The sequence below is a fragment of the Chrysemys picta genome, chromosome 9 (genome assembly GCF_011386835.1).
Source record: "Chrysemys picta bellii isolate R12L10 chromosome 9, ASM1138683v2, whole genome shotgun sequence".
Lineage (NCBI taxonomy): Eukaryota > Metazoa > Chordata > Testudines > Emydidae > Chrysemys > Chrysemys picta.
The window spans coordinates 92,426,497-92,454,143 of record NC_088799.1 but is presented as its reverse complement, the minus strand read 5'-3'; the positions used below and the strand labels follow the sequence as shown (position 1 = coordinate 92,454,143).

At 47.3% G+C, this 27,647-nt stretch overlaps 1 protein-coding gene across 3 annotated transcripts in view; it reads right to left on the bottom strand.

Annotated features, from left to right (window-relative positions):
* IL1RAPL2 (interleukin 1 receptor accessory protein like 2) overlaps nt 1–27,242 on the bottom strand; it is a 552,531-nt gene extending 525,289 nt beyond the window's left edge. For 2 of the 3 annotated variants that reach the window (XM_005298972.4, XM_005298973.4), the window contains exon 1: nt 26,454–27,242. The gene's annotated coding sequence lies outside the window, so the exon portion shown is untranslated. Of the gene's footprint in view, nt 1–8,275; nt 8,363–26,453 lie in introns of those variants that run through there. The other variant, XM_065556687.1, reaches the window with a different exon arrangement.
* Between the last annotated feature and the right edge of the window lie 405 nt (nt 27,243–27,647).

Below are 27,647 nucleotides of genomic sequence, written 5' to 3'. Positions count from 1 at the left end.
CTTTATATTACCTAGTTTAGAAAGGAGAGAAATCAAGTTTAAAATTTGCAGTTTTAATTTATATAGTTATTGGAACAAGTTCCACTTTCATTTATCAAAGTCACTCAAGAAAGTGCAGTTGCAAATATACAACACAGTAGAGTAGAATTCAGCCCCTTATGTGTATATAAAAAATAACTATATTAAATTCTAAACCAGCAACAGCTCAAACATGGGATTAGCTTTAAGCACATGTAGTTCCACTGATCCACATGCTTAAAGAGAAACATGAATCAGGACCCTAGAAAGCCATAACTTTATCAAAGACCCCCATTGACTTCAATAGGTTTTGGATCAGGCCCTTTATTCTCAGCAAAAACACACACTAGTTAGATCATCCATATTAGGAATGTATAGACATTAAAAGAATACTCAACACCTTACAGCCAGGGCCGGCTCTGGGTTTTTTGCTGCCCCAGGCAAAAAAGCCTCCGGCCGCCCCCGGCCCCCAGCGCGGCAGGGGAGGGCGCGGGGGGGGGGGGCGGCCGGAGCCCTGGGAGGAGGGTGGAGTGCCCGGCCAGGGCTCCGGGGGGGAGGGCGGCGAGCCCCAGCCGGGGCTCCGCTCTCCCCGGCGGCTGGAGGGAGGGCGTGGGGGGGGGGGGGGGAGGGAGGGCGGCCGGGGCTCCGCTCTCCCCGGCGGCCAGAGCTGGAGCGCCGCACCCCTCCAGGTGCCGCCCCAAGCACAAGCTTGGTGGGCTGGTGCCTGGAGCCGGCCCTGAACTTACAGCAGAATGACATTTCACAGCGGCAATTATTTTTTTAAGCACAGTAATATGTGAAACCATCAAGCTAAAGGCAAAGGAAATAAATATTTAAGTTCACACAGAGAAATAAAATATTCAGCTGGATAGCCCCCCGTCTCTTCAGAAGCATCCACAACTAGAGGACCAGTGAATTATTGCACACAGATCTGAAAGTTCTTTTAAATAATAAGATATCAAAAGCATGTATACGGCCTGTGATTTTCTGGAAATCATGTTTTAATTTGAGTTTATTACATTATGTCTTTTCCCTCTTCTAATTTTACTACCAGCCTAACCGTCATGTGAAGAAAGTGTAAGGGACCATGGATAATCTCTTGTATGATGGCAATTATGCTGCTATTCTATTATTTCAAAAGTACCACTTCATTTTAAGACTCTATCCTCTCCCCACCCCTCGCTACAGTACTATAGCTATAAATATGCAGTGCTTCTTTCTCCCGAATTCTACCTTTCCTTGAGCACTTTATGCCCATTGATTCCCCAGGGTTACCGTGTTAGAGGACCAAAAGGCTATGTGAAGAATTATGAGAAGTGAAGGCTGTCTCACGATGGTTAATGAAAGAATTAGTATTCATTTTTTCTTAACCTCTCCTTGGAGTACCAAATCCTGATACAAGTAGAGCCATCTTGACGAGACAGTTAAAAAAAATGTAATGGAACAAATCTTTTGATGGCTAATTGCAATGATGATGTTATGCTAGAATGACTTTCAAGTGTAGCTTTGCAAATTGCTTTCTCCACTTTGCTCTCTTCAGTTATTACAGCAGAGGTAGGTAACTCAGGTCCTTGTTTCACACTGGATTTTTTTTTTAAACTAACTACTCTGCAGCAAATAGACTATAAAAACCAAAGCAAATTCTACTTACTAATATATTATTCATGCTAGAGATAATGGGATTTTTGCCAACTGATTTCAATAGGAACAGGATATTGCCATAGGCTTCAGTGGGACCAGGATTTCAACCACTGTAGTGGTTTCCTAATCGGTCTGTCTGCCCAAAGAGACTGAAAGCCTATGGGGTAAATTTAGGTCATTTCTTTAAGTGCCACCACTGGAAAGTAGCACTTTTGAGGCTGTTGTGGCAGAATCAGCAATACTAGACAGCACTGAACATCCCTGTGCAGTCACCTTTAGAAGTACCAGTTGTAATGAAGGTGCTTCAGGAGACCTATATGACTGAGAAGCAGGGTGGGAGGGCAAAGTACTTTAGCCAGTCAATGGATTTCTACCTCTCAGAATTCTCACCTTACTGTGGAAGAACCATTGATGAGAGGAGTAAAAAATTACCTCCAGGCCATGCAAACCTGCAGGTAACAATTTTTTACGATTTAAAATTTACAACTGAGAACTTGAATAATGAAACTGAGGTTATAGAAAATATTGTTCATGCTTAAGAGGATCCCACATAATAAGCTTCTTGAATTCTTTTTTATGACTAGTTATTTGTATTACGGTGATGCTTAACGGCCCCAACTGAGATCCTTTCAGCTAAATATTGTACAGATACATAAGAGAATCTCTGCCCTCAAACAGTTTACAATCCTCGGCTGGTATTTTCCGAGGCAACTGAGGGAGTTTGGCACTTAACTTCCCTAGACCCCTTCAAAATCCCAACCGTAAAGAGAAAACAAAGGGCAAGAGTGGACACTAAAAAGGTAAAATGACTTGTGCAAAATTGGATGGCATGTCAGTGTCAGGCAAATGTGATTTTTCACATTTCGGGGCTGTCCCCTATGTAGGCTATGGAAGGTGGAGAGGACAACATGAATAAATCTCAGCAGATGTCATGTTTTAGGACTTTGCAGGGGGAGACAAGGTTACTCTGCTAGGATTTTTTGAGCCACGTTCCAAGGCACAGAAGACTTCGTATCTCTTTCTAAGGGGAATGAAGGAACTAAGGGCAGAGACAGAAAGGGAGACTCCCTCCTCCCCCCACAGGAAAACATCAAGAACAGGAAATGATTTGGGTTGGGATGTACCTTTTAGTAGTTAACTATGAAGGCAAACCCCAGGCAAGGGGTAAGCATCAGACATTATTCCAGTGGCCGCACATATACCTCATTGAATGCAGGATGTGGGGCCTGACCATTCACAGAACAGGGCACATCCTCAGTTGTGCAAGTTGTCAATGACTTCAATGGAGCTATGACAATTTACATCAGCTGAGGATCTAGAGCAGAAAGAAATCAAGACATTTGAAACATTAAAGAGAAACAGTGGACATTTAACTCCCCAGTGCTCTCTAAGATGCACATGTGAATTGCATAAGAGAGAGGTATGTGCCTGGACACCCCGTCTCCCCAGATAGAGGACATGTGTCAGGGTCAGATCATGGGTAGCCAGACCTAATGGTCAGAGCTGTAGTCCTCAGTCAGGAGTCAGCTGGGTTGGGATACTGGGAGGTCAGAAGCAGGAGAAAAACTGGAGATCAGAACCACAAGTCAGAGGCAAGAGACAAACCAAGGATCAGAAGCCAAGAGAGGCCGGTGGAGCTAGAGTCAGAAGGCACATAGTCCAGAACCGAGCAGATCCCAGTTGTTCAGACAGCTTCCTGTTGCTGGCTTAAGTAGGGCCAAAGGGCCAATCAGCTGCTCTGGAACTCCCAATGGGATGTCGGGGCGGAGCCTCAAACTGGGGCTGGTCCTGGGTCAGCTATTGTCAGCAGGCTGCCAGGTGGACGGTTGGAGCATGGCTGCTCCTGGAATCCCTGTGGACCCAGGTTCAAAGGTCTGTGGGTTATGACAATGTGGAAGGAAAACCCACTGTTTGCATTTGCATCTCATTTGCACTGGTGGGGTTCCCATGTTTCCAGAGTGTTAAGTCCTCCAAGTGTGACTAAACTGTTTGTGGGGAGATTTAGATTATTATATCTGCCAAGATCCCCTTTAGTGCAACATAGGGACCAGTTTTAAAAATGTCTTCCTTGTGGGATTCATGGGGGAGAGGAGTAAAGAAAGAGATAAGCCTTGACTGGGTTGTGTTAATTTGCAGAAATATTAGCTATGACAAGCCAATTAAAGTTCAATGTAATTTCCCCATAATAAAAAGATAAAGTTTATTTCTATCCAGGTCAATCCTGGTGGAAAAAAGAATCAAGATTCCAGTTGTATCTTGTTTGACTTCCCTTTAATCAAGGGGAGCCACTGATCCATGCAGAAAGGGCAAGGATAAGGATATATGGCAGGATTTCCCTTGACATTTACAGAAAGAAAAGAGGAAATTCAGCCTTGGGATTCAATGCTTCTTGTGGCTTTCACCTTATTTATTCCATGAGCACAGAAATACAAGGTAAGGAAATACCAAGTTACAGGGCACCTCTTAGCCATAACCTAATGAGCACATCCCACATCACAACAAGGAATGGGCTTCTGCCCTCCACAAATGCAACACACAACAGATGATCACAATGTAATGCACCTCAGTGCTGCTCCCACCCATCCACACACATACTGCAACTCTATCTGTGCGAACATGGCCAATGCTGCAATGAAGTTTTGGCATTGTACCGGAAGAGAGGGTAATGCTCTGGGTATACATTGCCTGACCTGTTATTGCAATCACCAAAAACTTCAGGATTAGGTCCCTTGTCATTTCAACACTGCAGTAGCCGTAAGTTCTGTTTGTAGCACCCGGCGTGCAGTATTGTACACAGGGGAAGGGACAAAGGGATCCAGCTTGTTAATTTTAATTACTCCAAATATCATTCATGTTTTGTATAAGCCAAGTGGCCTAGAGCGAAGGGAGCTCACTAATGACACCTGTTGGTGAAGAGGGGGAAGAGCAGGTGGATAGAGGCTCCATAAGGGGGGAAATGATTGAATGGGCCAGGCTGTATTTGCATTTTGGTTCTGATACAGTTTGGGGGCACGTTAATCAAAATGCAGCTAAGTTTGGGGGGGTAATTAAATGCCATTATCCCAGTCAGGTAACAAAAGCACATGAGAACTGCACCAAGCATACCTGGGGTGAGGAGTCAAAACCGCCATCTGGCATAGCTGGGCAGTGGAGCCTGGACAAAGGTAGACAGCAGGGGACCTGGTGACTCTGTCCAAGGTCCAATACGTCACTGTCCCTCTCTGAAGGCATTATGAAAAGGAAGCTTTTGTCAAAAGGTGGCTGATGGTGCAGGGGCAGCCGTGAAGTCTGAGGCAGCTTTTGCTGAAGAACTCCAGTGAGGTCCTCCCATCACTACCACAGGGTTAAGTGGTGGATCCCCCAGAGCAGGCCAGGCAGCTTTTCCCTTAGAGGCTGGAGAGGGATCTGCCTGAACGCTGCCAGTCCAGACAACAAAGTGGGGGTACAGTGGAGAAGGAGCACACTACTGGATTGGATGCTCTTCCCGTGAGTGGAGGATGAGTTTAAGACTATTGCCAAGACACGCGGGGGTTGGGAGTCTTAATATACAGTTGATTATTGGCTTTCCCAAGTTTATTCTGTGTCCCCTCCTTCCCCCTCCTCTCCAGATAATTGTCTGTTTCATGCACTGACTCAGAGCTTGTGAGTGCGGAGGTATCAGCTACGACGGATTCCCAAGAGAATATTTAGTTTTTCCCCAGATTTCTGGGTGGGGACTAGAGACAAAGTTATCGTAAGGAACCCCTAGATAGTTTGAACCTGGCCCTTTTGGCTGAGACTCCACCACCTGGCAAGGTGGGGGATTGTTGCTATCAGAAATGTTCACATTATTCAGTGTGGTTAGAGGGGATGGGCAAACCTGCCTCCCTCTTCTCAATTAAGTCAGTATAGAACAATTTTGCCTCTCCCCCATCCCCAATACCATGTGCTCGAACAGACCACAGATTTCAGGCAACTGTCCAATTCAGAGTTGTAAGCAATGGGCAAGTCCAGGAGAACCAAGCTGCAATGCAGCATAAATACCACCCATTCCCCTGACAAAAATCTGAAATCTGATATTCTGCTCAAAGTCAGCCTACACCCCCTCCTCTGCAGTGAAATGCTCTGTCCTCTCTTCCTAACTCCCCTCCCTCCTTGAAAACACAGGTTGGTGAAATATTCTCTTCTTTTCTTTGAGAATTCCTTCTCCCCAGCGACAACAATTTCCAGGACTGAAAAAGATCCCCAGAGAAATGATCGGGAAAAGTATTTTAAATGGGGATAGACAATTAATATTCTGTGCAGATGCCTACACTGTTGTCTGTCTATATTGGGCTCCATGTCCTTGTTTTTCCATAAAATTAGGTTTGTATAAAAATGCAATTTTTAAAACAATATTCGTAACTCCTCTCTTTGTAGTTTGCTTTTCAGCTGCAAAGTGTGATTTGCCGATGCTCCAGAGGGCTCTATGGACTCCGGTTTCTCCACAGTAGTTGAGATGTAGAAGGTGCTCATTAAAACAAAACCCCACCTCTTTGGCAGTCTCCAATTGTCAGGTTTTGTTGCTCAGAAGTCTCAGGGAAATAAATTACTGTTTCTTCACACAAAGTGTGAACTGGCAACACTAATTCTTTTGTCTTTTTGCTAGTACTCTAGATAGCATTTTATGTTCCATTTCTTTTGATGTTATTTTCCTACTTTCTAAGGCTTTTAATTTTAATGAGGATTTTTCTATCAGCCTGCTCCTCTCCCTTTGCTACCTCAAACTTTGAGCTGCCTCTCACTTATTGCTGATTTCCTGTGTCACACTGTCTTCTATAATGGACTACAGACCACAGGCCTCTCTTTATATACACACCTGAGCCTTGCCAGCAAGGATGGGGGAATGGAAGAAGAGGGCACACAAAAAAAGCCACCACACACTGACACAGTATGTGTGCTAATTTCAAATCCCAGATCTCCAGCTGTCCTTGGTAGGAGTCATGCAGGGTTCTTTGTTCTGTTGCTCCATGAACACTGAATAAGATTTCATTTTTGCCTAATTCAGTGTGCATCTTCAACATCTTCACCAGCCTCTCAAGTCCTCTAAATATCACATGACTAATTCCATAGCACAGTTTGGATTCAGATTTCGTATATCTGTATTTGAAGATTCATGTCACCGTTGCTGCACTGGGCTCAGTCTCTCGACTAAGTTATCATCCGACAAACTCAGATTCTTTTTCCAGCCATGAATGTTTAAGGCTAAAATTAGAACCAAGATGGCTTGTGGCTCCAGGAGTGTGCTACTTGCAAGCATGCAGTGACTACAACGATAATGCAGAGTTACAGGATAAAGAATCACTACAAACTAAATGGCGTAATAGTGGCAATGATTACTCAGTAACACAAGCAGGCAAGAACACATCACGTCGATGCTCTGGGTGTCGCACTGGCTCCACATCCAGATCTGGCTCCATTTCAAGAGCAGGATGCAAATCTTTAAAGGACTCTTTTTAAAGGCCAGGAGTAGGGATTTGAAGATGGGGAGCAAAAGCTTTACAACCCCTTAATTCAGTGATCTTGCATAGTGCTGGCTGAGCATGTCCTCCATGAAATCACTGAGGGTTTGAGAAGATCTCAGCACTGAGCTATTGGTCCATGCAAGTGTTATTTCAAAGTAAGTGTATTGCAACAGGGCTCCCACATTGGTATTGGGCTGGATTCTGGGACAGATTAGTCCCTTTTTTGGCAGAGAACTCTTCAGCACATGTATCAAGCAAACGTGTTCCTCTAATGCGAGTTTATTTTTTCCCCTTCCTTGTGGATTTTGAGTTGACCTTTACTTGAAAGCAAACAACTTGAGTCTAGTTCTGCTCTCGGTTATACCAGGGCAACCCAACCAACCTGGTTGCGGCTGCTCCCGCATCACAGAGCGCAGAATTTTGCACCTAGAATTTCAGCTCTCAGGCATGACACCTCATTACAGGTGGGTGCAAGCCACAGAGTTCAGACAAAGACCTAGACCCAAGCTTCCACAAATTCCAAATTTTCAGACTTCATACAGGGCCATCTCTATTCCTCGCCAAGCCTTCCCACCACTCACTTAACTACCTTTGAAGACTCTAGCTAGTAGCTCTTATTCCTTTAAAAAAAAAAAGGAAAAAACACCCTCTATTACTAGAATACTGCAATCAGTACCTGTGGCAAACACACCCCAGTATGCCCCTCCTATTGCAGCACCTCTTACCTCAGTTTCTCCCATCTTCTTTGGGCTCACTCCAGCCATAGGAGGGAGCTAGCCCTCCAGGCACACCACTTTACAGCATCTAACCCCTTCTGGAGCTTCACATCCTTTGTTGAAGTCCAATGAAAATATACACACACAAAAACCCAAACCTGTAGCCTGGCTAGGCAAAGCGGGCTGCCTCTTCCTCACAAGTGCACCTCATTTGCTACAGTTTGTTCCCATGCTTGTCTCAGGCGCCTGTCCTTCAACATCCCCACTGTCCAGAGACTGGCACGCTCCTCCCCTCGCTCAGGACTCAGACAGGTTACAGCTCCTCAAGGACCCTGTCTCCAGTCAGGTTGCCAGCTCACCCCAGAGTAGCCTATCTGCTCCGTTTCCTCCTTCTCAGCCTTCTTTCAGGCTACTTACCAGACCCTCTCCCAGGTCTTGCTTCCCCTGACTTGGCTCACCCAGCTCTTATGGAAAGGCAGCTAGCCCTGCTCTCCCCCAGCTGGCCTTCATTTCTAATCAGTCCAGCCCCACCTCCAGGTGGAAGCAGACAGGTTAATTGATCTCTTAAAGCCATAACAACCCTTTCATACCATGTGAGAAGGGAACACCACATCACAGTACTACAGAAATGGTACTGCTGCCTACCTGGAAGCTCTGCCTATGTGGGTTTTAGTATCAGACTTTCCATAGGCTACCTCTTCAATCTTCCAGTCAGGAAGAGGTTCATCCCAAGTTTCAGGCTGGTTTCTAACGCTCTCGCTGCAGTGCCTTCCCCAAGCCCCTTTTTATACTTGACAGCTGCTCAGCTCAGCTGGAAACAGAGGCTCAAGTAACTTCTGTGAAATACCATGTGCCTAACAGCTCATGCAGAATCCTTAGACTTGCCTCTCCTAGCACTTCCCTATCCATTTGCCTGTTTCTGTGACACGCCCTCTTCCTCCACCCCTTACCACATGTCTGCTTATTCACAGAATAGTCTATTGCTCTCCACCCACTTCCAGCCTCAGAAATCCGGACAGATAAGGTCATCTGAGATCCAAAGTTCATTTTAAGCGAGGATGGGTGAAAGAGTCATTCAGTGCCAACTGGCATTGACCTCGGGGGGAGTTTCATACTAGTAAGAGATTAATAGGAACTGTAGGCTGCAACCTTACGGGAGGGGAAGGGGAGGGAGAAAAACCTTTTTAATATCCACCTCTCAATCTCCTCCACCCCTGCCTCCACTCTCACCACACACACACACACACACACACACACACCCCTACCTTCCTAACACTCTCCACTGCCTGCTGTGTGAATGTCCTTCACTAGTTATAAGTTAGGAGACCCCACTAGCTCAAGGCCAAGATGTGTTTATGTTGAATGCCCATTTTGAGACCTGTTTGCTCAGCATTTTCTGAAAAATTAGAGCCCCTGGGTGCCCAAAATCAGGTTAGAAAACCTCAGCTCAAGACTCCATCTCTCAGCCCAGATGGATTCTTTCCAATTCCCCTGCCCTCAGGATTCACAAATATAATTCACGGACGCTTCAGGCCCAGTTCTTCCACCACAGGGGAAGAATTACACCCCCCACACAATCAGCCTCACCACATTCACTTGGATTTTTAACTCAAGCAATGCTGGCCCTGACCCCACACTCAATATTTGTCTCTCAATTAATCATGCTGCCATTAAAAGGCTGCTGCTTGTCCATGACTAGAGCTGCAGTTTGTGACAGCCTGAAGAGGTTCTTTACCTTAGTTACACTGTAAATGACTTTAAAAAAATGGATTGAATGAGACAATGTAGTCATGACTGTGTTCCTATAAAGGAACAAGTGCTGTTAACATTTCTAATTTACCTCAGGCATAAAATTTAACAGCAAAGGTCAAATTTAAACCATTTATCCAGAACACTAAAAACAGCCCTTGACAGCTCTTTAGGATCTCCCATCCCTTAATCTACCACATGTGACATCGGTGTGAAATCCAGCTCATGCCTCTTTCATGAACACGGCTACTTACTTGTATGAACGCACCAGGAAGCATGAAACCCCATGTACAAGTCACGATTCACATTTATTTTTGTTTTTTGATTTTTTACATTAAATTGATGTTCCTTAGGGCAGTAGAAAAACCTATGTAGAATAGATGAGATTTCTGTGGGTGTTTTGAATGTGCCAGGACTGTAGGATCGGGGCACCTAAGTCTATTCCTGGGGCCTCTCTGTTAGGTGACACTAGGATGGTAGCAGAGGCTGTGATAGTCAGTATGAGCTCAATCCTGCCACGTGCTGAGCACGCCAGCCCCAAGCATGCAATTGCTCACATGCTTAATATTAAGCACATGCTTAAGTACTTTGCGGGATCAGACTCAGCATCTGGCAGAATCAAGCCCTATTGGAGTAGCACACCAATGAGAATTAGTGTCCATCTGTATTCAGCAGCCTCATTAGAAGTCACCTCTATATTCGTTATAGCTAAGTCCCGTCTCTTCTCTACCTTGAGGAACGCTACAAGCCATGAGTGACTCCACTTCCACATTGTGCCCCTTTAGCAAAGGATGAAGTACCGAAAGATTTGCAGTGCATGAGTCTAGGTACTTCCTGCCTCTGCCACTCAATTTGCATTTGAAATCTGTGGTAAGATTAATAATTATTCACACAGGAGGACTCAGGGGATTAGCAATCAGCTAAGGAACATGTCACTTCTCCGTGGCTAGTATGAATCCTTGCAAACGAATAGCACTGTAGTTTGCTAAGCTAATGTGTGTGGCTGCCACCCCAAGCGCTCTCTTGATATCTTTTAGTGTTTCTTCCTCACATTTGGAGAGGGGGAGCCTTTCGGAAGCAAAGAGGAACAGTAAGACACATTTTACTCTATCAACTTGGGTTGAGGCCTGTGAATTTTCAGAGTCCTGCACAAAAGCTAATTTGGATTTTAACTCAGGGGGGAAAAACAGTTGCCATGTTTGACAGCAGCTTGCCAAGTACCAGTGTTGCAAAAACCCCTTTAAAAAAAAAAAAACAACGAGGTAGGAAGACATGCATCAAAGGCAGCATAATTGCTTAAGTAGCTCTTCAGAAATGATCAAAGCTAAGGTGGCTCTTGTACCTTGGGGGGAGGGATAGCTCAGCGGTTTGAGCATTGGCTTACTAAACCCAGGGTTGTGAGTTCAATCCTTGAGGGGGCCACTTAGGGATCTGGGGCAAGATCAGTACTTGGTCTTGCTAGTGAAGGCAGGGGGCTGGACTCAATGACCTTTCAAGGTCCCTTCCAGTTCTAGGAGATGGGATATCTCCATTTATTTATTTGTATCCTGAAGGTTATCCGCCTAGTGCCAGATTCAGAGTCCATTCCTGCCATTGGTCTTTCCATTGACTCGGATGGGCTTTGGATTATGCCCTTGATTCGGAGAAAAGCGGGTGGACACAGTGGTCACATGGCTAATGCCTCCTTTGCAGAACGATGCTGATCTTCAGACCAAAGGGACATCGTGCATGACATTTTATGAAAGAAGAGGGATGGGGAAGGGAAGAAGCAAAATAAGGGAGCAGGAAGTAGTTAGGCAGAGAGATTCCTTTACCCAACTGCCCCCCGGGGTTTGTTATGAAACAAGTGCCTTCCTAGTTGAGAGAGGTTTGAGGGAATGCTGTCCAGTCCTGCAGGCCCTAACGCAACCAAAATTACTCCTTTGGCTTTAGGAGGACTCCTCATAGGAACAAGGGCTATTCATGTGAGCCAAGGCTTGCTGGATTGTACCTTGATGATTTTAAGAACCCAGGTAATAAGAACTGCCTCCCAACTGCAAAGAGTAGACGTGGCTTTAGTCATACTAAAGCATCAATAAAAACCTACAGGATGAGCAAAACTGTTGGATTATACTCCACAGGGAAAGCCCTGAGGGTGTTGATGGGACAGTGTTGTGACCTGATGGCTGTCTATTACAGCCTGCATTTACAGCAATGATCGAAAATCATTAAAAAAAAGATTAACATTCCAAATACTTAAGGACTCCGGTGATCCTGGCATGAAAATACTAATGTTAACATGTCTGCCCATTATAGGCTCTTGCTAGAATATTTTAGGAAAGTCTCAGGCAATAGCCCTGAGCAGTTCTTCTGAACGTGTCAGCAAAACTAATAAAAGAAACCAACCCACCTTGTATTGCAACTAGACACAGTGCTGAGAGCTCATCGTACAGATAGGGCTCCATTCACTTCAGTAAGAAAGTGAAATGTGATCAAAGTTTGCCATTATGGCATTTAGGTCTCCAAATTCAACTTCTTGCTCCCCAGTTCTGCTCTTCTCCACTTGTTTCCAGACCCTGTAGCACTTGAAGCTGCAGAAAAGCAGCTAATTGGGGTGGTAGTGGAGGACACATTAATCACTTCCAATGGCTGTGACATCGATTAGACTCCACTGAGCTCCACAGAGAGCTACTCTTCTGTCATGTATTCATTTGATTTTCCAGCAATCTGTGGCCTTTGCATGTCCCAACTATAACCCTTTTCCCCAGCTGTCACAAGTTATAGAGACGTGCTCGTCCTGTGTCGCTGCTTTTAAATTTGAATCCAACCATTTTATAGACATTCAAACTGAAATATAGGATTGTGGGAGGAACATTATGGTTGTACGTCAAGCACTCCTGGTTTACGAGGTCAACAAAATGCACCTATTAATTTACAGCCTTGTGTTCAGAGTGGAAGCTATTAATATTCTACATACATTTACTGCTGCAAAACGTGGCTTAATCAATACAGAACCTCAGGCAACATGAAATACTGTAAGCAATGTAAAAGGAGGATTTTCAGACCCAGAGATTTTAAGACCACTGATGGAGTGTCATAGAATCATAAAATATCAGGGTTGGAAGGGACCTCAGGAAGTCATCTAGTCCAACCCCCTGCTCAAAGTAGGACCAATTCCCAACTAAATCATCCCAGCCAGGGCTTTGTCAAGCCTGACCTTAAAAAACCTCTAAGGAAGGAGATTCCATCACCTCCCTGCTTGGCAGGTCAAAGGTATTTAGAAACTAGCCACAACATGCTGAGGGTAGACTTAGGCCTGGTCTACACTACGAGTTTAGGTCGAATTTTAGCAGCGTTAAATCGAATTAAGCCTGGACACGTCCACACAACAAAGCCCTTTTTTTCCCCGACTTAAAGGGCCCTTTAAACCAGTTTCTTTACTCCACCTCCGATGAGGGGATTAGTGCTAAAATCAGCCTTTGCGGGTCGGATTTGGGGTAGCGTGGATGGAATTCGACGTTATTGGCCTCTGGGAGCTATCCCATAGTGCTTCGTTGAGAGTGCTGTCCAGAGCGGTCACAACTCAGATGCACTGATCAGGTAGACAGGAAAAGCTCTGCGAACTTTTGAATTTCATTTCCTGTTTGCCCAGCGTGGCGAGCACAGGTGACCATGCAGAGCTCATCAGCACAGATAACCATGATGGAGTCCCAGGATCGCAAAAGAGCTCCAGCATGGACAGAACGGGAGGTACGGGATCTGCTCACCATATGGGGAGATGAATCAGTGCTAGCTGAACTCCGTAGCAGTAAACGAAATGGCAAAATATTAAAAAAAGTCTCAAAGGCCATGAAGGACAGAGGCCATAACAGGGACGCACAGCAGTGCCGCGTGAAAATTAAGGAGCTAAGGCAAGCCTACCACAAAGCCAGAGAGGCAAACGGAAGGTCTGGGGCAGAGCCGCAAACATGCCGCTTCTACGCGGAGCTTCATGCCATGCTAGGGGGTGCAGCCACCACTACCCCAACCGTGTGCTTTGACTCCATCAATGGAGAATCACGCAACAGGGAAGCGGGTTTGGGGTAAGAGGAAGATGATGATGAAGACAATGAAGATAGCTCACAGCAAGGAAGCGGAAAAACCGGTTTCCCCAACAACCAGGTTATGTTTATCATCCTGGACCTGGAACCAGTAACCCCCGAACTCACCCAAGGAGTCCTCCCAGACCCTGAGGGCGCACAAGGGACCTCTGGTGAGTGTACCTTTGTAAATATTACACATGGTTTAAAAGCAAGCATGTTTAATGATTAATTTGCCCTGGCAATCGTGGCCAGTACAGCTACTGGAAAAGTCTGTTAACGTGTATGGGGATGGATCGGAAATCCTCCAGGGGACATCTACAGAAAGCTCTCCATGTACTCCCAAAGCCTTTGCAAAAGGTTTCTGGGGAGGGCTGCCTTATCCCGTCCGCCATGGTAGGACACTTTACCACGCCAGGCCAGTAGCACGTAGTCTGGAATCATTGCATAACAAAGCATGGCAGCATATGGTCTCGGTGTTTGCTGGCATACAGACAACATCCATTCCTTATCTCTCTGTTATCCTCAGGAGAGTGATATCATTCATGGTCATCTGGTTGAAATGGGGTGATTTTATTAAGAGGACATTCAGAGGTGCCCGTTCCTGCTCGGCTGAACAGAAATGTTCCCCGCTGTTAGCCACGTGGTGGGGGGAGGGGTGAACTGATCATCCCAGAGAATTGGGTGTGTGGGGGGGGTAGTTGGGTTTATGCTGCATGTTAACCCGGAAACCGCAGCCCCTCCTTTTACATTGCAAACCCATTTTAAATGGCCAACCCAATGGGTGCTTGGTATGGGAAATGAGGGTGCTACTGTTTGAAACCATTCCCACATGTTAAGAAGGTTAAAAAAGCCAAAGGACTGTGGCTTACCATGGCTGCCTGCAAGCCGAAATCTGTTGCCTGGCACTGCGTGAGTGATCTCTCACATCAAACCGGCAGGCCCTCAATACAAGAAGAAAAATGCAACCTTGTAACGAAAGCACACATGCTGTGTAATGTGAACAGCAAAATTTAATGTGAAAGAGTGTACCCATTGTTCTCTAAAATGTGTCTTTTTTAACCACCTCTCCCTTCTCCTCCACCAGCTGCAAATGTTTCTCCTTCACAGAGGCTAGTGAAGATTAGAAGGAGAAAACGGCGGACTCGGGATGATATGTTCTCAGAGCTCCAGATGTCCTCCCATGCTGACAGAGCACAGCAGAATGCGTGGAGGCAGTCAATGTCAGAGTGCAAAAAAGCACAATATGAACAAGAGGAGAGGTGGCGGGCTGAAGAGGATAGGTGGCGTCAGCTTGCTGACAGAAGGCAAGAGTCAATGTTCCAGCTGCTGGAGCATCAAACTGATATGCTCCAGCATATGGCTGAGCTGCAGGAAAGGCAGCAGGAGCAGAGACCGCCGCTGCAGCCCCTGTGTAACCAACAGCCCTCCTCCCCAAGTTCCATGGCCTCCTCACCCAGACGCCCAATAACACGGTGGGGGGCCTCCGGCCACCCAGTCACTCCACCCCAGAAGATTGCCCGAGCATCAGAAGGCTGGCCTTCAATAAGTGTTAAAGTTTTAAACTGCAGTGTGTCCTTTTCCTTCCCTCCTCCCCCACCCCTCCCAGGCTACCTTGGCAGTTATCCCCCTAGTTGTGTGATGAATTAATAAAGAATGCAGGAATGTGAAGTAACAATGACTTTATTGCCTCTGCAAGCGGTGCTCGAAGGGGGGAGGGGAGGGTGGTTAGTTTACAGGGAAGTAGAGTGAACCGGGGCGGAGGGGGACGGAGGGTTCATCAAGGAGAAACAAACAGTAGTTTCACACCGTAGCCTGGCCAGTCACAAAACTCGTTTTCAAAGCTTCTCTGATGCGCACCGCGCCCTGCTGTACTCTCTAACCGCCCTGGTGTCTGGCTGCACGTAAACAGCGGCCAGGCGATTTACCTCAACCTCCCACCCTGCCATAAATGTCTCCCCCTTACTCTCACAGATATTGTGAAGCGCACAGCAAGCAGCAATAACAATTGGAATATTGGCTTCGCTGAGGTCTATCCGAGTCAGTAAACTGCGCCAGCGTGCTTTTAAACGTCCAAATGCACATTCCACCACCATTCGGCACTTGCTCAGCCTATAGTTGAACAGGTCCTGACTCCTGTCCAGGCTGCCTGTGTACAGCTTCATGAGCCATGGCATTAAGGAGTAGGCTGGGTCCCCAAGGATAACGATAGGAATTTCAACATCCCCAACGGTTATTTTCTGGTCCGGGAAGAAATTCCCTTCCTCCAGCTTTTGAAACAGACCAGAGTTCCTGAAGACGTGAGCATCATGTACCTTTCCCAGCCATCCCACGTTGATGTTGGTGAAACGTCCCTTGTGATCCACCAGGGCTTGCAGCAGCATTGAAAAGTACCCCTTGCGGTTTATGTACTCGGTGGCTTGGTGCTCTGGTGACAAGATAGGGATATGGGTTCCGTCTATCGCTCCACTACAGTTTGGGAATCCCATTGCAGCAAAGACATCCACTATGACCTGCATGTTTCCCAGAGTCACTACCCTTGATATCAGCAGGTCTTTGATTGCGTTGGCTAGTTGGATCACAGCAGCCCTCACAGTAGATTTGCCCACTTCAAATTGATTCCCGACTGACCGGTAGCTGTCTGGCGTTGCAAGCTTCCACAGGGCTATCACCACTCGCTTCTCAACTGTGAGGGCTGCTCTCATCCTGGTATTCTGGCGCTTCAGGGCAGGGGAAAGCAAGTCACAAAGTTCCATGAAAGTGCCCTTACGCATCCAAAAGTTTCGCAGCCACTGGGAATCGTCCCACACCTGCAACACGATGCGGTCCCACCAGTCTGTGCTTGTTTCCCGGGCCCAGAATCAGCGTTTCACCGCACGAACCTGCCCCAGTAACACCATGATTTGCACATTGCTGGGGCCTGTACTTTGTGAGAGGTCTACGTCCATGTCAATTTCCTCATCACTCTCATCGCCATGCTGCAATCGCCTCCTTGCCTGGTTTTGCTTTGGCGTGTTCTGGCTCTGCATATACTCCAGGACAATGCACGTGGTGTTCATAGTGCTCATAATTGCCATGGTGATCTGCGCGGGCTCCATGATCCCAGTGCTATGGTGTCTGGGCTGAAAAAAGGCGCGAAACTATTGTCTGACGGAGGGAGGGAGGGAGGGAGGGGTGATGACATGGCTTACAGGTACAGGGAATTAAAATCAACAAAGGTGGCTACGCATCAGGGAGAAACACAAACAACTGTCACACAGAATGGCCCCCCCAAAGATTGAACTCAAAACCCTGGGTTTAGCAGGCCGTTGATTTCACGGAGGGAGGGGGAAGCAAATGAATACAGAACAAATCTGGTCCATCGATTTTTTACATCTTAAGCTGGCAGCAGACGGTGCAGCATGACTGATAGCCATCGGAATCTTCTGGGTGCTTACTGCTAGCCATCATCGTCAAGACGGTTCAATAGGACTGCCAGCAGGACTGAGTCTCCAGGAGACAAAACATGTCTGCCCAGGTGCCTCTGATCGAACTCACTGAGGAATACAACGATGACGGATATCAATCCTAATACACAATCTACTGCCAAAAGCCAAGGAGCTGCTGCTGTATAGCAATGCAGCCCCATGTCTGCCAGCACCCAGACAGCCGATGATGGCTACCGGTCATACTGCACTGTCTACTGCCAAAAGGCAATTAGCTGCTGCTGTGTAGCAATGCAGTACCACGTCTGCCGGCACCCAGATAACATATGGTGACGGTGAGCTGAGCTGAGTGGGCTCCGTGCTTGCCGTGGTATGTTGTCTGCACAGGTAACCCAGGTAAAAAGGCACGAATCAATTGTCTGCCGTTGCTCTGATGGAGGGGGAGGGGCCTGACGACATGTACCCAGAACCCCCCGCGACACTGTTTTTGCATCATTCAGGCATTGGGATCTCAACCCAGAATTTCAATGGGTGGCAGAGACTGCAGGAACTGTGGGATAGCTACCCACAGTGCAACGCTCCGGAAGTCGACGCTAGCCTCAGTACTATGGACGTGGTCCACCGACTTAATGCACTTAGAGCATTTTATGGGGGACACACACAATCGACTGTGTAACACCGATTTCTATAAAACCGACTTCTATAAATTCGACCTAATTTCGTAGTGTAGACATACCCATAGAGCTAGTCTACATTAGAAGAGTTACTAGTATAACTATGTCAGTTAGGGGATGTGACTTCTTACCAGTCTAGTTATATGGTATAAGCCCTAGCGTGGAGGTAGTTACACTGTATAAAGTCACCTTATACTGGTATATCTCATTTCAGTTCCCAAACCAGAATAGAATATACCAGTATAACTGCATTCACACCGTGGGTGGTGGGGGAGGGAGAGAGAGAGGGGGGGGGGAATAGGTGAAACAGCAAGACTGTTTAGTGTAGACAAGCTCTTGGAGAATCATCCTAGGAAAGTAGACTTCCTAAGCCCCAAGAGCCACCTATGGGCCATATGCTACACTCATACTAGGCCATCGCCCTCTACAGGAGCAGAGGAGTTCTGCTCAAGATGACTGGCTGTGTGACTTCATGGGGGGCGGGGGAGGAGGAAGAAGAGGTATCCAGATAAGCGTTCTTAGACTTTAGTGTTATCATGGCCTGGCCTTTTTGAAAGCCCACAGCTTTGGCCTAATTTGGTCCCCTTGAAGCCAGTGACCCATTGAAGCCATCGACTGCAACAGGAGCAGAGGTAAGCACCTTTGAAAATCCTACCCATGCCCAACGTTCTCTCTGCTAGAATTTCAGAAACAAAGGGAGCAGAATTTTCACATTAAAGGGACAAATCCAGGGTCAAATCCCTGGTCTGGAGCAGAATCTTCTACATCCAAGGCCAATCTCTTACCTCCCAGTCAAGAGAGGGACAGGGTGTCTCCAGAATCCTTCCAGATGAAAACTCTGTTGAAATCGATATGTCTCCATGAAACATTTCATTTTTAATGACACAACATATTTCAATTACAAAATTTGTCAAAAAGATTCCGACCAGCCTCCAGGCCCTCCGCATGGAGGTACTGGATGCAGAGTCCCCTACGCATCCCTTGAAGGAACATGCCCCTCCAGTCTCCTTCACAGCCCCCAAACTGCCCTCTCCCTTGAAGGGAGGAATAGCAGGAAATACCATCAGGAGACCCCCTCCAGAGCTCCCCCCATCTCCCTCTCATTAACACTGCCACAGAAAAAAATAACCCGGCCCTTGGTCTTGATGCAAACAAGGCCTCCAGAGACTTAAGTGGTCATTTCACCTGTGGCAATTAATGCTTAGGAAAACACTGGAGGTGAAGCCCTGACACTACTGGGGTCAATGAAAAGATTTCCATCAATTTCAATGGGGCCAGGATTTCTCAGTCAGTTTTTAAAGAAAGGGACAGTCTATTTTTTAAATCAACCAGCCTGAAAAGCAAGTGCCATCCAACTGCTTCCTTGTATCACGGTACAGACAATTCAGATGCTGACTTTCCCTCACAGCTCTAAAAAAGACTTCCAGATAAACAGCTTAACGTAAAGTCGCATTGTCTGAGGAGAGCTTAGAAACAATACCGGTTCTGGTTGCTCTTAAAGACTGTTTTATAGCGGTTCATGATTTAGCATTCCTTGATATTTTCAAATTTCAGCTTCAGTTTGAAGTGAAATTATTCAGCGCTCAAATGTACTAGAGTGTGAGTAAATCCCATACATTATAGATGCTTTATTTGTACTACACTCAGTAATGCCCAACTCAGAAGTAATTATGTGCTGTTCGCATGGAGTTTTGTACTCAGGATGGGTTTAGCTAAGTCTTCTCTGAACAGAATGTATTGTTCATGAACCACCTTTTCTATGTCCACATGTGAAGTGCACAGGCAAATAGACATGGAAGAGAAGAGGGGATTTAGCAACAATAGGCTCCATTTGGGCAAGATGTACCTAAGCTCTTCTCAAGGGCACAGGCAAAAGGATGTTCCTACAGGGCTTTCCCTGGATCGGATCCTGCTTTCTTTAGGGAATTGGGCATTTTAGGCTGGAATTTACACTGGAGCGGTCACAAGCACTCGCACGAGCGTCAGGAAAGAAGAGGATTCACCCAGTAGCTTGCTAGAATCAGACTAAGGGTATGTCTACATTACCCGCAGCGATCGATCCAGCAGGGATCGATTTATTGCGTCTAGTGTAGACGCGATAAATCGATCCCCGAGCGCTCTCCCGTCGACTCCTGTACTCCAGCTCAGCGAGAGGCGCAGGTGGAGTCGACGGGGGAGCGGCAACAATCGACTCACCGTGGTGAAGACACCACATTAAGTCGATCTAAGTACGTTGACTTCAGCTACGTTATTCACGTAGCTGAAGTTGCGTAACTTAGATCAATCCCCCCACCCCTATAAACCCTGTAGACCAGGGCTAAGGGTGTCTCTACGCTGTAAGTGAAGGAGTGATGGTAGCACAGGTAGGCGGACCTGGGCTAACTTTCATCTAGCCAACACAAGTAACAGCAGCAGCATAGACATGGCAGTTCAAGTTTCAGCCCAGGCTAGCAACCATAGTATATACCCCCAGGGTCCCAGCATGCTTGTACTCCGATTGCAAGCCTATGCTGAAGTCTGTGCTGCCAAATCCACGCTACTATTACCACCCATGCTTGCTAGATTAAAGCAAAGGCTGGTGTACCTATTGTTAGCATATAGCTATCCAGGCCTGTCTGTAAAGGCCTATAATTAAGAATTTAGGTGTATTCTCATCACTTAGCTAGTTACAGGGGTATAAAAACAAAGAATCAAAATCACAGTCCGCCTGTGTATGGACCTTCTCTCATTATGACAGGCTGTGCTTTGGCTAAGCAAAAACAGAAGCAGCAGGGGCAGCCGTAAGCCGAGAAGCGTACGGTCACATCCTCACATCCCAAACCAGTCACACTGAAATAAGGTCATATTAGGCTGTTAAGAAGGCAATCCCATCTAACACCTCCAGATAAAGAAACAGATCTTAAGACGTTTAAAGAAAACTTAGTTTGATAGCTTTCTGTCTGGCAAGAACTCATTTATCAATAGTTGTGGTTGTGAAACCTTCATTTCTTTATTGTTTTGTCTGTCTGGTCCCCACTCTTCCATTGTTAATCTGTATGGTCTCTGTCTGGTACTTCAATTGTTCCGTCTGCTGTATAATTAATTTTGCTAGGTGTAAGGTAATTAGGATAGTGGGATATAATTGGTTAGAGAATTATGTTACAGTATGTTAGGATTGGTTAGTTAAATGTCAGTCAAATAATTGGTTAAGGTATAGCTGAGAATATTACTATATAAACTGGGGTCAAACAGGAAGTAGGAAAATTGGAATCATGCCTGCTGGAAATTAACCCCAATAATTGTCTGCACTTCGGACTTCTAGTCTTTTGCTGCTTGCTGTCTGCGTGACGAGAACCAGGGAAGTGGGAGGGTGACAGGAAAGCCCTCTAACACCTCCAATCACACCTTTGCTTGCAGCATGGACATTCCTAAGGAGTCAAGTCCTGGCATTAAACCACTGGCCATGCTAAAGCAGTGTACGTGACTCGGCCAGAATTCTTTCCCCAGCAGCCTGGGCTGCAGCAGAGCCCCCTATCCTTACCCTCTCTGGCTCCTGTGCCAACGTAGCTGGCTGGGAGCCAAAGCCCCACCCTCACCCACTCCGTCCTGCTCCTTTACGGGTGCACAATGCCTGCGTTCTACATGAGGATTACGACTGCCCCTTATACACGAGGGCTGTTCCTTGTGCCGCTTCCCCCACCTGTCCTCTCAAGTACTGGCACATTCAAACCAGGATTTCTAAGCCCAGATGAGATGGAACCTTGTTCATCGCTTGCCAAGACCCTCGTTCATAGCTACAGTGCAGCAGCACAGAGTCAAGCCCCTCTTGTTCCGCTGCACCCAATAAGATAGAAAACCTGCTACCAGAAGCTTTCCCTGGGATATATCTGGAGATTTCTAGTGTGTGCATGCACAGACACCACACCCAACCCCCAAGAGCAAAGCGTTTGTGCTGAAAAGCCAACTACAGAGGAGCCAATATTTTTGCATTGATGGAATACTTACAAAATGAAGGAGCACTTTCACTCCAGAGCTAATGAGAAGGCACTATTAGTTGGAGGAGTTCCTCAGGAAGATTACACGTACCGGCCAGATTTCTTCCCCCCCACTAAATGCCAATTGCTAACAGTTTGGTGAAGTCAAGGTCCTCCGAAGTTACCAAATAATCTGTGAAAATCCAAATGGTTCCATCAAATATTCACACTAAAGAATCAGCAGTAGAAATAGAAATCCCTGTGCAATAGAAATCCCTGGCTGGGATGATTTAGTTGGGGATTGGGTCTGCTTTAAGCAGGGGGTTGGACTAGATGACCTCCTGAGGTCCCTTCCAATCCTGATATTCTAGGATTCTATGAATTTCCAGAGATCAGTCTTTGTGCACCGACCAATGCCCATCTCAGATTACAGCCCATCCACCCAGCATTAGGGCAGAGTCAGAAGGAGTGGGACCTAATCAATCCCATTTTAAAATGTGGGGTTTGGGTGGGAGCAGAGATGAGTCATGGGAAACGAGAAATATAACAGCCATTTTCAAATGACAGCGGGACGAGAGACTGCAGGTGAAATCCTGGATTCCTTTGATTTACTGTACCCCAAGAGACCTTTGGTCCCAACCCTGCATTACTGTTTGGCATCATGCATCCCTGGGCCCATCACAAGGGCAGCATTTTGCACAAATGCAAATAACTCCACGTGATTCAAGGCAAAGGAGAACGAGGCTGCTCACCCTCATCTGTGTTCACTTACAGCACACACCTTCAAGGCACTGCACCTATTAAAGTTCTGGGCTTCTGCCCACCCACATCTAAAGGCCTCTCCCCCCAGCTGAAGGGGAGGAGCCACCAAACCCTGCCTCACAGCCAACTCAGATGGTGCATGGGGCAGGGGACCAGGGAAGCTCACAGGAGAGAGGCTGAATGGTAAGGTCCCAAGGGCTGGGCTGAGGAGCAGGCGGGGAGCACCCTTCTGCAGGATCCATTCAAGAAAAATGCAAGAGGTGGGCAGTAGGACCGCCCTCACCTCCTGGAGCCCGTGATGGGAGACATGAGGGATCGAGAGCCCCATGCACAAGTGGAGTGCCACAGGGTTCCCCCATCCCCCAATTATAATCCAGGAGGTCTCCAATCCTGGTGGCACCAGCCTCTGGTGCACCGAGGGAGATTCTACCACCTGCATACTGAGATGGGGATTGTATAGCAGAGGCTCTGCAGGAGGTTTTGCCCCTCAGTGGCTACCTAGTCACCAAGACTAGCTCCCAGGCCCTGAGGAGGTCAAGGTGCTGCAGTTGCAGGAGCAAGCCCAGACACCTCAGAATCACGTTACCATACAAGAACCGTTATAGGTCTCAACATGCTACCGGCTCTGATTGCTTTTCCTTTCTGAAAATAGACCAGAAAGGCTAAAGGGCTTTCAATATACACACACACATTACCTTCCACTCAATATCCTTATTTAAAGGCTTTCTTTAGCTGCTGGCTTAGGTCACCAGTAAGAGCTAGAAAGGATCTGACTTGGAGTGTAGGGCTGGTCTCTGCTTGTTCATTTGTACATGACAGTCTCACTTTCTCCTTAATGAGAGCGAGATGCAAGCTGCAGCCTGGTGACACGGAGGGACTCAGAGGAGCAGAGAAATCAGTATAAAGACTACGGCTCCTCCTGTGCATAGAGAAGCCAGTCTGGAAGGGGAGGGGATAGGAGATAAATAAAACTCCCAAGGAGTTACTCCTACCCGGGACTCTGCTGATTTTCTATCCACCAACATCCCACCCGGGACCTTCCAATTCTGAAGAGGTAGAAAAATGCAGGAGAGACACTATTTTTGTTCACTTACAAGTAACTTCTCACTGTCCTCAACCTCTCCTCAGCCAGACACTTGTTTTATGCAGGTTTAGCTCAGTCAGATTAGATAGCCCAAAATCTAGATCATACCTGAAACCTCAGCACCCCCGAGCTTCTTCCGAGCTAACTTTGGAGGAGAACTTGACTCATTGCAAGCCAGCATCTTCCCAACTTCACCCCCTGCCTCAGGTCTGGCATTAGCCAAATTAGTCACACCAGTCAGCAGGTGCCTTCTCCCAGGCTTAGCTGTTCCTATAGTTCCTACCTCAGGTCTGCTCAGCCCACCCACTAGATCCTCTCAAGAGAGATGCCCCTCCCTACTTTCTTTATGTCCAGGTAGGGAAACAAGCCACCTGCTTTCAAGGTTAAGGTGTTTCAAGAAGATACTGCTAGCCTATTACACCCACATTTTATCATTGCTTATAAATTAAAGTCCTTTCAAAGTGCTTATAGTGACAGTGCTCCTGTGAACACACGTACAGGGCCTGAGCCAAAGCCAATTGACTTCAATGGGAGCCTTTTCATGGGGTTTCCAGGGTGTCTTTATTGTCCTTTCCTCTCTCCTTCACCCTTAGAGCATTGTCTTGCATTCCAGTGAGTTCAGACTGAGCGGTCGATTTCCAGGGAATGCAGGCTCAGAGTCGAGAAGGAAAGCCACAGCATAACACACACAGTGCATTTCAATCACTCATACAAAGGAATTTCGTGCACCTTAATTTTTTAAGAAGCTAAGAGCAAACGGGACAATTTGATGCTGCAAAGCAGGACTGAAAGAATGAGTTCCCCTTAGAAAGCATTGGAAGTCAAGGTTTTCCTAGACGTTGTAACATGAGGTATCAGTTTTGGCCCAGTGAACACTTGTTAGGTTAGCCCGCGCAATACACAGAGATGTTATGTTCTAGGATTTACCCTTTGAAACACACTGATTTCCAGGCTTTCTATTGGCCAGGTATCCTACTTTACATCACCAAATGGGGTCCCGCTTGGAAGCATCAATAGTGACAGGCCCCACCAGCCACATGCACTCAGGGCCCAATGCAAAGCCTATTGAATTCAATGGGAGTCTTTTCAATGACTTCAAAAGGCTTTGGATTAGGCCCAATGAAGACACAGAAGCACTGACAGGTGTTAGCCCACCTGATTAGTGATTTTGGGTGCCCCAAATTTCCACATACACACTGAAGACACTTGAAGGGGCCTGATTTCCAGAAGGTTGGGGGTCATAATTCTGAAAGCCAGGCCCCTTTCAGGCATCTCCTCTCCCCCTCCCCCCCAAAAAAAATTACTGCTCACTTTTGAAAACCCTGGCTGAGTCTTCTTTGCCTGTTAAGCACAGTCATGGTGCTAAATCACTAGCCTCTCACTAGTGATTTAGGCTTCCCTTGGAGATATGAATGTTTTTAAGTGTTTCTGTCGCTAAGGGGCCTGAGCCTGAAAGGTACCATGTACCTGCAGCTCCCATACCTAGCAGGATTAGACTCTTTGCTGTTATACTAAGGGGGGGGGGGATATTTTAAGCCACCCACCCACCGGTCCATCTTGACTCCACGAGACAAAAGAAGGAACTGATCTATGTAGTTACCAGCTGCTTTTAAAGCACAGCTCAAGCCCCACAACCCTTCTTGGAGGATTTAGAAGGAAGTGGGAGGACTGTCGTTAACCCAGAATAGAAAACACAGGCATTGAGCAGAGACTCTGGGGGTTTTTTATTGAAAGAACGGCGCTCTAGAGGGATGGCCATGTGCTACGTGGGGCAGGGATCTATTTATAGGGGAGATTCCCCACCCGCCTGAACCGCCTGTTTCCTCAAGAGTTCAATAACTTCCCAGCTGGTGAACATTTTCCTCTCTGGGGTTTGCATCAGCATTTCATGAACATATTGCCATGCGCTATTTACCTTGGGCAGCAGCTTCCAGGCTTGTGGTGCCTGCCGCTACCTAAGTCATTAGGGATACAGTAATGGATCAGGGCCCTGAGCCAAAGCCCATTGAAGTCAATACAAAAATTAATTGATTACAGCGGGCGTTGGATCTAGAGGAGATGGTTAAAAATGACTCCAATATATACACAGGCACGTATACACACATTCATAACATCTCAAATGAAATATTTTCTTGGGGCTATTCTTACAAAGGAAAAATGGGGGTGGGGGGGAGAATAAGGAACACGGGGGCAGGCCAGCCTAACAGAGGTGCCTTTTTCCAGACACTTTCCCCCCTCTCTCAGCCTCACAGCCAGACTTTAGAACAAACTTTGCTGAGGGCCCATCTCCAGTCATGCCCCTAATCAATGGCAGAAATCACTGCTCTTCAATCCTCAGAGCAGCAGATTTATTGGCAGCATCAGTGACCTAGTTACTAACTTCACTATTCAACTCTCCCCCCTTTTGGGGTGGTGGTGGGGAATAAAGAGAGTGAGGGGGAGAGAAAAGATCAGCGTGGATCACAGGAGAGCAGATCACACCTGCCCACAAGGGGGTTGTTTGTCCTGCTTTGGGTTTGACTTGGCGTTCCACATATTGGGGGGGGGGGGAGAAAAGAGAACTTTTCCTCTCTCTTTTTGGAAAGGTTTAGATCAGCATTAATAGCCCCTTAAGCAGTGGGGGGGGGGGGATAGTCCCTCCCTTAAGTGACAGGGGCAAACCAAAGCCATTATTCTGTGGAGGGAGAGGTATTTTTAAAATTAAAAAGCTTCTAAAGCAATTTTGCAGCGGCGGGGGGGGGGGAAGAGAATTTGTATTACCCCCTTAGAAACAAAACGACTCCGCCCACCTGCTCATAAAGTTTGAAGGGGAACCATTCAACAGGGGCTCCTACCGAAACAAAACCCCCATGCCCTGGTGTAGAGCCCAGCACGAGTGCATGCAGCTTACCTCCTCCCGCACAGCGCACCGGGGAGTTAGCCAGGGAGCTCACAAGCACAGGTCCATGCTCGAGGGGGGTTTGCTCCCCTGCTAACCATCCAAAATCACTTCAGGCGCCCACCCCTCAGGAAACCCTGCCCCAGCTCGCTCGAGACAGTCCTCGGCTTGGTGCTTCCTTCACCAGCCAGGGCAAGGGCAGGAGCTGCTGGAAAAACTCCCCCGGGCGGAGCAAATGCCTGGAGTTGCCGCGTCCTTGGTTTCACTCCGATCACCTGGGCTGCCTCCGCGGCTGCTGGTTACAAGGCTGTGAGCGTGGCTAGGGCAGCGGAGTTAGGAGCGCATCCCACAGGCACCTTCTCGCCCCGACAGCCGCAGAACCAGCAGGGCAGCTTCCCTTTGGAGAGAGATTCAAGGGGGGGGCGGCTGCTTCGCTTCGCTTCTCAGGCTGTTGGTTCCTTAGTTAAACTAGAGCAGCAACAGGCGGGGCTGGGGGGTTACATTGGAAAGCCTCTTAACTGTCCTGCTCGAGTGCCCGGACTTGCTTCGAGAAACCAATGAGCCAGGGAAGAGCTCTCCGGAGTGGCTCTGGTCTCGTCACATTCCTGTACCCTCCCTACGAGCTCCTCCAGTCCCACTCACTCCCACACTGGCTGTGTCATCTCCCCAGCCCGCCTCCTTCCAACGGGAAGATGAAGAAACCAAGTCACCCCGCCTTGGCTAGGCTGCCCCCTTTGATCTGGGAGTTCAGGTGAGGAGAGAGAGGCGTCCAGCCCAGAAATCCTGGCTTTAAACAGCTCTCCCCCATTTCCCCAGCTAAAAATGTCATTTCACTTACTTACCTTTCAGGGTTAGGAAAGTGCGAGGCTGCAGCGCCGCCTAGCGGCCAAGGGAGAGATCGCCTGGTTCTCGACCTGGAGTCAGGCTCAGCTGAGGTCGCTTCCTTCCCCATTGGGAGCCATGTAATCTTGCAAGCCTGCTCTTCACTCCGCATTAAAGCCCTTGCGTGTTAAATAAACACCGGAATGGCTGCAGTGTTTCCCTTTTTGCAGGAGGGGAGCAGCCCCTCTCTCCCGTACAATGGTTAGAAAGCCGGGGCTTCCCTTCCAGTCAGGTCTGGCAGGACCACTGGTTTTAAATAAATAAATGAATGGAGATATCCTATCTCCTAGAAGTGGAAAGGACCTTGAAAGGTCATCGAGTCCA